The sequence below is a fragment of the Dermacentor andersoni genome, chromosome 1, assembly GCF_023375885.2.
Source record: "Dermacentor andersoni chromosome 1, qqDerAnde1_hic_scaffold, whole genome shotgun sequence".
NCBI classification, from domain to species: domain Eukaryota; kingdom Metazoa; phylum Arthropoda; class Arachnida; order Ixodida; family Ixodidae; genus Dermacentor; species Dermacentor andersoni.
Genome location: NC_092814.1, coordinates 335,983,284 through 335,995,627, shown reverse-complemented (window position 1 = coordinate 335,995,627; position 12,344 = coordinate 335,983,284).

The following is a 12,344-nucleotide window of genomic DNA, read 5'->3' as shown; positions in this document are numbered from 1 at the left end:
AGTCCCTTAATAGCGGCGTTGTGCCTTCTTCCTGGAAAAGAGCTAAAGAGCTACCTTTATATAAACCTGGTGTCACACAGCTCTCATCTAACTATAGGCCTATTTCTTTAACCCCAACCTCATGCAAAATACTAGAACACATAATCTATAAGCATATAATAATGTTCCTTGAAAATATTACTCATTGAACATATTTCAGCATGGCTTCAGGCATGGTTTTAGTACTGTAACCCAACTTGCGGAGTTCACTCATGACACCATTTTCATTGACATTTAGCAAAGCTTTCGACACTGTACTACAATCTAAATTTCTTTTGTAACTCCATAATATTCTAAATAACCTTCAGTTAGTATCTTGGATTTCCAGTTTCCTTTCTATGCGTTCCCAATTCGTATGCTATGATTCTGCGGATTCATCTGTAGTCGACGTCACCTCAGGGGTCTCACAGGGATCTGTACTTGGCCCTCTACTATTCTTATTGTTTATTAACGACCTTCCAGACCATGTTACTTCAAAAATACGCCTCTATGCAGACGATTGTGTTATGTACAGCCCAGCTGACTCACTCGCTGATCATCAGCGCCTTAAAGATGCCTTTGTTTCATTTTGTGACTGGTGTGCTACCTGGAAAATGAGCATCAATTTTGATAGAACTGATAGAGCCAGAGTAGAATTATGAGCGGCTGGGCCACGTTCTGCAATATTTGTCTTCATAGTTTACATTGGGGTTGCTCAACATGTTCCTTTTGAACTGTGGCGAGCAGGTGCTCAAGCAAGTCGCGATTCGCTAGCCGCCAAAATCCGAGATAAACAAGGGAACAGTATGAACATGAAAGACAAGAAACAGTAGAGGTAAATGCGACGTCGAGTGCCATATAAAAATTGCAACAGCTCACTTACTCAGGCAATATCTGCAACAGCAATCCTACGAAGGACGAAACAATTTTTTTTTCGCGATCGATGCACAGCACTAAGCGGCAACTGCGGCAACAAGCACTTGGAACGAGTTTAAACGTTTTTACCATAAGAGCAAAAAGTTATGCCAAACTAAGAGCCCACATATGCCCCATTCACATCAGTAAATTCAACAAACAAGAGCAACAGCACTGAAAAACGTAACAGGAGCTGCACAAGATCACACTACCAACCATAAACGCGCTCCAAGGCATAAGGAAACGAGCTGCTCCAGCGTTGCGCCCAACTGTGGCTCGAGATCGCAATCTCCGACACCATCCGGTTCTCCCAGCGCAACTAACTAGAACAACATTCTATCACACAACACAGTAAGAAACCGTAAAATTGTGTTTAAGCTAGGCTGAACAGCCGAAGGAGCTCCAGCAGCGCGCGCAAAACTATAAACCGGAACACGCCATACTTATTTAAACAACGTCATCATAACTGCGACGTCACTTCCGTGCGTGGCAGCAGCGTTTTAGTATGGCATTTCGCTTCTACCACGCGCGTGTCACCAGTTACCGCCAAAAAAAAAAGCGCTTGGACGCGCGCTGTGGCAAACGCTCGTGCCATCAGTGGCGTAGCAACAGGGGGGGCCGTGGGCCCCGGGTGCACGGGGCCACCAGGGGGGGACGGGGGGTGTCATATACATCTGAAGACACCCGAAAATTGTCGATATCCTCGCCTTCCTCGACTACACCTGGTGGGGAGGGGACAGAAGAGCTATCGGCCCCGGGTGCCAGACGACCTAGCTACGCCACTGCGTGCCATGCAGCGCGTTGAAACTCTACTGCTAGCTCGACGCCGGTGCGGTGCCGAAAACGTGCGTAAGACTGCAACTCCACTTTGAAACAGAAAAGGGCTTCGTCCGGACTGCACCGTGAACCACGTAGTTGCCGCCTTGCATTGACGGCTGTGAAATTTATCGATAGACCCCTGCGTTACACTTCGGTGACACTTCAAAAACACGTTGCTGACGCAGTCTTCTTGCAGCGTCGGCCCACTGTTGCTGGTGGTGGCAGCGTGTGCCCGACTTCATGTACTGTTTCAAGGCTTGGTAACATTGGGTCGATACGAGACCGACAAGACGCTGACGCCGACGATTGGTCGAATATTCAGCACTGTGCCACTGAGACCATTTGATCGTAATAGGCCGACAACGACGCAACCGACGGGTGCGAGTTGTCGTATAGCGCGACGGGCTTTCGTGTCGGCAGCACCGACAAAATCAGCGTGCCGACCGTGATAGCTCGACCGAACCCTACGTGATCAACCGTCGAACCGACAACGCGATATCTGCAGCTAATTCACTTGTAAATATAATTATTCGCGCTCAAAATGCGTTGACATGCCTTCGAAGTTGAAATGCACGAGCTTAAGTCCTCTCAAACCGTGCAGGTGAAGTTTGAGTCAATGTTGATCCTGTTTAGCAAAGTTTGGGTTAGGCCTGACCCCGTCGAGTTCGTGCTACCGATGGAGATGGACTTAAAAAATAAGCAGTCAGGACGAAGGAAACCGCTCTTATAGTTAGGTTGCGGCCCTATAGCGATTTGATAACTACTCTTCACTTCGCACGGCACGTACACAATAAGCGGAAAGCGGCGACACAGCGCTGTGCCAACACCTTGTACATTGGTCACCGTTCCCGAACGCTGCCGGTCGCATTCCCGTAGATGGTGGGTCTGTGTGTGTTGTTATGCTGACATTTCTTAATTCCAAAGAAGCACTGTTTACCTCTGCGTCAAACAGGAAAGAAGAGACAGTGCATTCGATACAGCAGCATAAACTCGCTCAGTTGTCAGCGGTGTCAGCGATGGCATCCGCCTTTTCGCGAGAGAACTACACGGCAAATAAGTGGGGACTTATGCCGAGCACGGTTGTCTCTAATAATACTTCATAGCACGCGCAAACTGTAAGTATACGATGAAGTTAAACAAAAGCGAGAATCAGTAGTAACCGCCCGTAATATATATGTGTCTGGATCATAGTTGCAGTTGTTTAAGGGACTCGGCTGCTCATGCTGACTCGTCTGTATGTTTTGCTACGTTTTGAGATTATTTCACATCAGCGATGCGCCGTTTCTACAATAGCCCAAGCTTACAGCGATCTGAAACTGTAGAGGTAAAAAAATGCACCGCTTTGGCAAATCCCACGTGGAAGGCTGCGCTCGGAGGCTTCTTGAATATGCGAAATGTTTAGTGAATGTGTAAAAGGAATACAAAAAGCGATGTGCAATCGCAGACATCAGCGACAACGAACTCAATGCAGCCGCTTCGGCAGACGGAACTAAGAGTGCCTTTATCGGCCGCGCTGTTACCACAACGTTGTGGTAACAGCGCGGTCGCTGAGTGCGCTGTACAGCGCACTCGGGCCTGTTCACCCACTATACTCGATGGGTGAATGGCATGCTGCCCCGGAGAAACCATAAATAATTAATGGCGATCCACGAACCGCGCGCACAACCGACGCACACTGAACATTGGCGCAGGTACACAAATCAACCGGCGAAATCCCCGACACCCTTCCAAAACGTTTCCAGCGGCGTGCTTCAGAGGGAAGCACAGGAACATGAAAGAGGCGGAGACAACGCCGCCCTCATCTTCCTCTTCCGCGCTTCCTCTTCGCATTCGTCCCTTTCGCGCTGGCCAGATTGAGCCGACGATCGACGGCTCCCCTCGCACGCTCGTCACGCTCGTTCCCGGACACTCGAAGCGAGCGGTCGCATCGCCCCTCGCTCCGACGACTACGGCTCGCCCGCCACCTCTCGCGCGCGCACGTCTCCGCCTTCGACCGCGCTTATGAGCGCAGCCCTTTTCAGGGCTCGCACGGCAGCTGGCACGATTTCCTGAGCCACGCTACTGCACGGAGGCCCCATATCATGGGTGACCCTCCGAAGCAGCATCGGAAGAAGCCGAAGAAGTCAGTTCCTGGCTTCAACGACGACTCGGAGCACCGAAGAGCTCTGCAGCGCCAGCCACGTGGACGGCAACCACGCACCGGCAGATCGCCTCCTGCTTTGCGATGGAAACGCGGGCTGAAAGCACGTACGCTACGTGCACTGTCGGCTGACTCGACGAGCTCCACGCCGTCATGCCCGCCTACGCAAGTGAGTGCGACGTCTTCCGCGCGCGCCCCATCTGCCCTGGACACTCCCTTCCGCGCATTTCCTTTTGATGCGCCGAAGACGACTGCCAGCGGCCACCACGCCGCACCGTCCGCTTCAACGGACACCACCGCAGAGGCCCCCACTTCGGCTGCCTCTACCGACGACGGTGCCAGCTGCCCGTCGACCGGCGACACTGACGAGAGTGCCGGCACCTTCTTCTTGCCAACCGCAGGTATGATTGGTGCCGACACCACGTCCTCCCGCACGGACGCGACCAACTCGCCCGAGGCAAGTCCTGTCCGGCTGGATTCTCCATCACTGTCGTCGCCAGCGGCCTGCTCGTCGCCCCCGCTCACCAACATCGAGCCCACCGCACCTGCGGTGGGGGAGGGCTCGCACTCGGCGGCGGTGGCTGCTACCGTCGATGACGACGACCCAGCTGACGGCCCCTCGTCCAACGAGAGCCGGCCGAGAGCGCCCACCCCTGCCCCAGCTGCTGGGGGAACAGGGGAGCTCACCCCCAGAAACTCTCCGCTGCTGCTCGCGGCCGCCGAGGACGCTCAAGCCTGCCAACCGGCAGCGGTACAGCCAAAACAAGCCGCACGAAGGAGACGCCGTTACGGTTCGTCCGCTTCGAGCCGCACACCCCACCCGTTGACGGCCGTGTCGCTCCGGATACGAACGTGACGGTTCTCTACCGACCCATCGAGCGCAGGGCCACTTTTCTGGCCCTCTCGCGGGATCGTATCGCCGCCCAGCTGTCCGCCGTACCCGGCGTGAGACGCGTCCGCGTCAATTTCCGCCGAAATGTGGTGGCTGCTGACGTGACGCGCGGTGCCGACTTGGCGCCCCTCCTCGAAGTGTGCGACATCGGTGACGTCGCGGTGCGCCCCAAGGCGCTACACAACAACTCCTGTGTGGGCATCATTCATGGGGTCGACCCTTCTTTCGACGCCCGCACAGTCCGAGACAACCTTGAAGCCCCCGTCGTGGTGCTTTCTTGCTCAAGGAGTGGCACAAGCGTCACCGTAACCTTCGTCGGGAGCGTCGTGCCGACTAACGTGCGGCTATTCAAACAGCTGCGCGCCGTTCGTGCCCGTCTGCCCCGACCGCTCCAATGCGACCGCTGCGGCGTTTTCGGCCATGTCGGCGCCACCTGTTTCCGCGACACCCGCTGCCTGCGCTGCGGTGAGTCGCATGCCACTGGAGACTGCCCCGCAGAGAAGCCACGGTGCATTAACTGCGGCGGCCGTCACTCGACGACTGAGCCGAGCTGCCCTGAGTGGCAGCGCGAGAGAAAGGCGGCCGTGTTGCTGTCATCGTCCGAGCGGCCCCTTTCGCGCAAGAAAGCGTTAGAGCTGGCCGGCGCCGCATCGGCCGAGCCGCATACGGCCACTCCGTCCACATCTCACAACTCGCAGGGCCGATCTTACAGTGACGCCCTGCGCGGCCGCAACATCCAGACAGCTGCGGCTGAGCCATCACTCGGTCCTTCAACCGCGCCGAGCAGCGACCCCAGCGACGCTTTGATAGCCGCTCTCGCGGCTGCACTCCGTGCCCTCCTTGTCCAGTGCACAGCGATCGACAGCAACGTACGTCAAATGTGTGACGCGGCTCTCGCCGCGCAGGAAGCACTGCTTCATCATGAATAGGCGCATCACCGTGCCACATTAGCGAAGGTCACGAACTTGCCCGCGCACGCCGTTTTGGCCGCCGCCGCCGCGTCTCTTTCACCCTTCTTTCAATTCCCTCTCCCTCTTGTGCAGCGCGGCTGAGGTGTCCTCATCTGAGAGACAGTTACGGCGCTGCACTTTACCCCATGTTTTTCCTTCCCAAATCAAGAATCTCTCGTTAGCTTTCACTCGCCCGTACAGCGTAGGGCGCGCGGCGACGGTGTTATCGCCCTTGGACTTTATACGTAACCTCACGGTGACGCCTACGGCAGAAATGTGCTTACAGTGTCTATATAATTGCTATCGCAATAAAACTTAAGATCTGCCGAGCTGCTTTCACAGAAGTTCCACCACGCGGGCGCTGGTAATTAAGAGACTGCTTAGACAAATTGACGTGCTATATTTCGCTTATACATAAGCATCATTTTACAATTATAAAAACGAAGAAGAATACAAGACTGAAAAAAGTTCACGAAATTACAGTTAAAAAATCTTGTGCTGGTGCTGCTGGCCGCCAGCACCAACACCCCAAGCCCGCTTGATCTTCTGCTGCAGGTTCCTCGCCAGTACAGCTGCGGCGCTTCACCAGCGTCTGCTCAGCGCCAGATGGTGTGTTGGAGACCATGCGATAGCGGCAGCCATGGACACCGACGCTGAGCTCGCCACGGGACGACCCAGGGAGCACCGGCGACGAATTTCTGGGGCCCGAACCCCGGCACGGTCCTCCGGCTGCGCTCACCCACGAAGCGTTCCCTCTCGATGACGTCGTCACCGCTATGCTTGCGCAGGTTTGGCTTCCGGAAGGAGCTAGGCAAGACGTTGATCCAGCCGCTCGTACGCTGTCCTGGTGGTCGTGGCGCTCCGTGCGGCGTCTGCCGCTCCAGTCGGCGTGCACCGCGCTTAGGAGCTCCTCCCAGCTGGCCATGATTTCGCTGGCCAGAGCAGACGATGTCCGGCACCAGTGGTCCACCTTTCTGGGCGAGGCGAAGCTGCAGGAGTCCTCGCCGGATGCCCCAGTGCTGACGAGCACGTGAAGCTGCAGGCCGGCGCCTGGCATACGCGCGCTCTCGCGTCATGGCGCTTTGACGAGTGCAGCAGGGCGCCTCGGACTTGCAGGGAGATGACTTCTTGCTGGACGTTATCCCCGCTTAGCACGCAGCAGATGAAGCTTCCAGGCGCGTGCAGAGGTTCCTTTTTTTTATCGTCGTCTCGATCTCACGCACATGTGCGCGTGATCATGCACGAGAAGAAATAGGAGAAAGACTATTTGTGAAAAGGCATGTGGCGAACTCTGTGCTGTGTCTAGAATCAAACATAGCAGATTTAGCGTCGATATTTCCGCTGCCAACAGTACAAACATTTTCTTAGAGCATATGAACATGTTCCCGGGACAAGTTACTCGGTGTTTGTTGCACAACCGGAACTATTTTGTTTCTTTATTCTATGTGGCCAAGATACAAACTCCCCCAGGTTGTGTTTATGAAGAGTCTTTTTAGCAAAAATAAGCGTTAACCTACGATCACTTTAGTGCGTCACTTCAATAAGAACATATAATACTTGTAAGTTTGGTAACGTTTTTCCGAAGAATGCTAAATTCATAGCCAAACAGACACTAGTTGGATTCTTGAATAAGTATCTGGAAGATTTTCCCTCATAGAATGTAGTGTCCACGGACACCTCACAGAAAGATGAGAAATCGACGATAGGCATTTCCTCTGAAGCACTATCATGGAGCTTTGCTATCCGTTTTCCGCATTATACTCCAATTGATGTGGCCGAATTCATAGTCATGTGCTTGGCCGTATACAAAATTCCGAACAACGTGCGTGCCATAATACTGCTCGCAGGCTGCCTGTCAGTTCTTATGTTGCTAGAAAGCACGAATAATTCACGACTGCACCGGTCGCTACACGATTTTCATTCAACCTCATGGTAAAGAAATTCGGTTTTTGTGGATACCTGGACATTGTGAACTAGCACTTAATGGGATTGCAGACAGCTTGGCAAAGGCAGCGCTTGGTGGGTCAGTAGGCTTCTTTATACCCATCCTTACTCTGATGGTGGTGACAAGATTCCGAAGACGACGACAAGTCATATATGTAGAAAAAAATTAATCCCTCCTTGCTGCACCGGATACGGGCATTTAGCGTTCCCTTGGAATGTCCGGTAGTGTCCCTCTCGGCAATGCTTAGTTTCGATCACACTATTAGGATGTCTAATAATAAATAAATAATTATATAATAAATATGATTATGAAAGAAAGGACTACTTAAAGAATCTCCTATTGCCTATGGGCATTCCTGTTTCGGTGATAACATTTTATCTTTTGGTGCAAGTGCCCTTGATCGAGTCCGAAAGGAAGTGCGTCAGATTGTGCACGACTACGCCATTGCTACAGCGGATTCTCTTGTCAAACACCTTTTCTTCATTATTAACAATGAATCGCATTATTTTCATAACCTATCATCTTCCTGAAAATTGGCATAACCACTTTTCAAGAAAAAAATAAAACACTATTATTTAAATATAAGTATAGTACTGATCAATTAGTTAAAATGAAGCAAGAACTTCATATTATGTTTCATTGTGAACCATGGCCATTGCTCCCCTCGTGGGTATGTGCCATAAGATGAAGGAAGAAGAAGAAGGAGAAGTAAACGCTTGGCTTGTTTCACCTATCATTCTCCAAGAATTTATTTCATCTACCCCCAACATTTACGCCTCATCCGTTTAGCATGGGTACCAGGACATATGGGACTCATTTTAAACGAGTCAGCAGAAGCACTAGCGACGGCATCTCTTAAAGGCCCTGTACTGAGGATCCTAAATCCTTCAGCATACATCACGGCTGCAAGATTTCAAAAACTGTGTTCAAGAAGTACATGCCGAAGCATGTGTATTAAATAGCACCGATTACCAGCACCTTAGATTCTCTTGGCACAGCAGATGGTGTTCAACAAGAAAATATGAAGTTTCATTCACCAGAATGCGTTGCCGAATGGCAATGCTTAATTATTATTCCCACAGGTCTGGTTCGGAATCTTCCCGTCAATGTTTTTATTGCAACGAACATGGAACTATGGAACAATTCTTAATATAGCCTCGTAGGCTCGACGTGCACAGAAAACGACTCCTAAAAGGTCCCCTTCGCCAACTTGGATTTGTCCTTAAGCTCCCTGTGATACTGTCTCTTGGGGCGATGACACTAGGACACTGCAATAGGAACGTATGTGATGCCATATTTCATCTTGTAAGTGAAACAAAGAGACTACCATGTTACTTTTATCGCTTTACTTTCCTCAATATTAAGACAAAAATATTAACTTCAAATTTTAAAATATTGCAGCCTGAAAATTGATATTGCCGATTATTATTCATTTCATATAATTGTTAAAATACAAAATTCTCCTTTTTATCTACTGCCGCCAGATTCATGGCCGATCCCTCGTAGTGGGTTAAGCCATATCCGTAGGCCCCAAACCAAACAAAACAGAAACGCATGATTTGAGCAATTAACCTATAGTCTAAAGTCTAAAGGAAAACGAAAGACAGGGGTCTAAGCCCAACCTAAAGCTACAAAGCGCTTATTTCATTTCATTTTATTTTCCTAAAAAAAATAATAACAGATTCTCCACCGCCCGATTCATGGTCGATCCCTCAAAGTGGGTTGCACCATTTCACTGAGGAACAAGAAGTTAGGAGCCCTAAGTGCAAGGCCTGCTCGCAGTTGCTTGAGAGCCTCTTCAAGAAATTTCGCCATGTGCGACGTCTACATTCTAGACTAGAAAGCTTGAGTTGCGTGCTGGAAGACGAAGAAAGTGATATCTCTAAGTTTCCGCTTGGTTTCAAAGACAATGCTTGTGAGCAAACGTATTCACCTAGACCAGGTAGGCCACGCAGTCTCCAGCCTGGTATCGTAAACCAAGTACCTCCTTCAGTTTATTGCCAGGCTTTGTTTGCCTCGTTCCAGGGACTTCGCGGTATACGGTAGCAAGGTTTCGGTCTCGCCTCATTTCAGGCTTCTAAAATAAAAAGAAATGCGGGGGCGATGGTAGACTCGAGCAACCGTCTTCAAGCATAGCATCCTGATGCTCGAATAATTAGGCCATGACCGCTTTCTTTTTCTTTATTACATTTTTCAATACTCATTACAGTTACACGCTAACACCCCAGTGACAAAACACTGTTGCAGGATGTCCACCATTGTCAGACCATGCACGAACTCGCACCCAAATCTCTCGGACCAAAGCCAATCATCCCTTTGAGACGTTCGACGTTTGCGTCACGTGCCAGTTTATCGTATTATTTTGTCGCGGGAGCTAGCTCTTTGAGATGCTTTGTTAGACTACACGACCTTCGGGATCGGCCCGCTTCTCCGCCTTTTTCCTTGCAGAAGCTTGCGCTACGTGTAAGTTGCGCGACATTCGATACCACATTCATGACCGGGTCAGGTTGATTCAGTTTTAACGTTTTTCGCCGTGCTACAAAGGCTTGTCTTCGTTTTGAAATAGACCACATAACATAGACATAGGTACGCACGAGTGTATTCAAAGAGCGAAAGCCCCCAGAATTTCTCTCTCGCGCCCGCTCTTATTCGCGCCTGCGCACAAACATCGGCCGATTCCTGAAATACTGCGCCCCGCTGTACTGCCTAGCAATTGTAAAGTCACGGCCAGGAAAGGAAGTTTTGACGCAGGCTCGGGCCTCGGACCTTCGGGCTCCGGTCGGGCTTGAGCTTCAATCGGTCCCGTAATAGGCCCGGCTGTATTATTTCTAACTTGGCAAGACTGTCGAGTGTAAAAATTGCCACCCTTACAGAATTTTGGGTCAGTGGCGTCTGTCGGCCAACGGAAAAGCAAAAGGCAGGCCACGACACATTAGCGGTACACTCCACTGACGTTAGGTAATGGCCGAACTCGCACAATAAAATAGGAGGCTCGTCTACCACTCTTTGGGTGCACGTTAAGGGAAAACCAGTTGGCCAAAATTATTCCGCAGCCCTCCCCTACGGCATGCCGCGTAACCCACTGCGCAGTTCTAGGACCACGTCATTTATTTTAAGGCATTCTTCTTCTATTCTTAATGTTTCTAGTTGCCGTATACGCAAAATTAGAAATGCTATTGCATGACGCTTCACAAAATATGTTTTGACCCATTGCGGTGACATAGTGGCCATGGCGTTGCGCTGCCAAGCACGAAGTCGCGGGATCACACCACGCCGCGGCCGCCGCATTTCGATCGGGGCGAAGTGAAAAATCACCGCCCAAGCCCTCCGTGCAGATGGTTCACCAGCAAAGCTGAAACGTGCGGCCCCGGTGCTTATCACTGGGTTATCTCGACGGTTCGTTAAACGACAGCTTGGTAGGCTGCCAGATCCTCAGCACGCAGTTGCTGCTTGCGCTCGGCAGCACAAGCCCATTCTCGTGCTCAGTCTGCAGCTTCGGCAGGGAGTAGACGAGCTCGTCAGTAGACGAGTCGTCAGTTACGATTACATAATCACGTCTTCTTTACCTGCGACGTATGCGTCAGCCATCTCACACGCTGATGCGTTACAACCAAGCAGCGTATAAGTTGCGAGCGATTTCTGGAGCAGCGCAGCAGGAAGAGCAGGTGCGCTCGTAAAGTGCGTGGCTAGCGTTGCCGTTAGCGCTAGCGCAGAGCGCGTTGGTGATGTCTGTGCACAGTGCAGCGGCAGCTGCGGTATACGTGGCAGCATTCATTGTGAAGCCCATCGTTATATATATATATATATATATATATATATATATATATATATATATATATATATATATATATATATATATATATAACCCCAGCAGACCATGAAGCGACGAAGAGCATCGGGGAAACATTAGCGGTGTTTTAAATTTCAATGTAGAAAACAATAAAGGGGGAAAAGGGAAATGAAAGGGCACAAACAGATAAGTTGCTGCCAGTGGGAGCCGAACCCGAAACCTCGGCATTACGCGTGTTTTGCTATAAAAGGAATTGCAGTGTGACGACAACGGAGCCACGACAGCGTGACGAGAATGGCATGACTATAGCTAGGCTACTGAGCCACGGTTATTTCTCCGCTCGTTTACTTACTCCACGGAGGCCACATGCTCCTCCGACCATTGATTTTTATACGACGTTAGGATGGATAGTTGGGCGTGTTGGTTAAGCATGATTTCTGAAGTGAAGGCGCTAAAAAGACGGAGGACAAAGAAGAAACACACACACACAGGGCGCCCTGTGTGTGTGTGTTTCTTCTTTGTCCTCATTCTTTTTAGCGCCTTCACTTCAGAAATCATTGGTTTTTAAGTTCACGCAGACCCTACGCTCTGGGAAAGCCGCTCTATGAGCGAAGTTGTGGCGTGCCGTCACGACGCACTCCAGGCAAATTTTCGCCGTCGCCGTGCTGTTTCGTAAGTTAGAGTACAATACTATCCTATCACGCCCTGCGACGCTGTATGCTAAAGTAAAAATTTAATTATGGGGTTTTACCTGCCAAAACCACTTTCTGGTTATGAGGCACGCCGTAGTGGGAGACTCCGGAAATTTTAACCACCTGGGGTTCTTTAATGTGCACCTAACTCTAAGTACACGGGTGTTTTCGCACTTCGCCCCC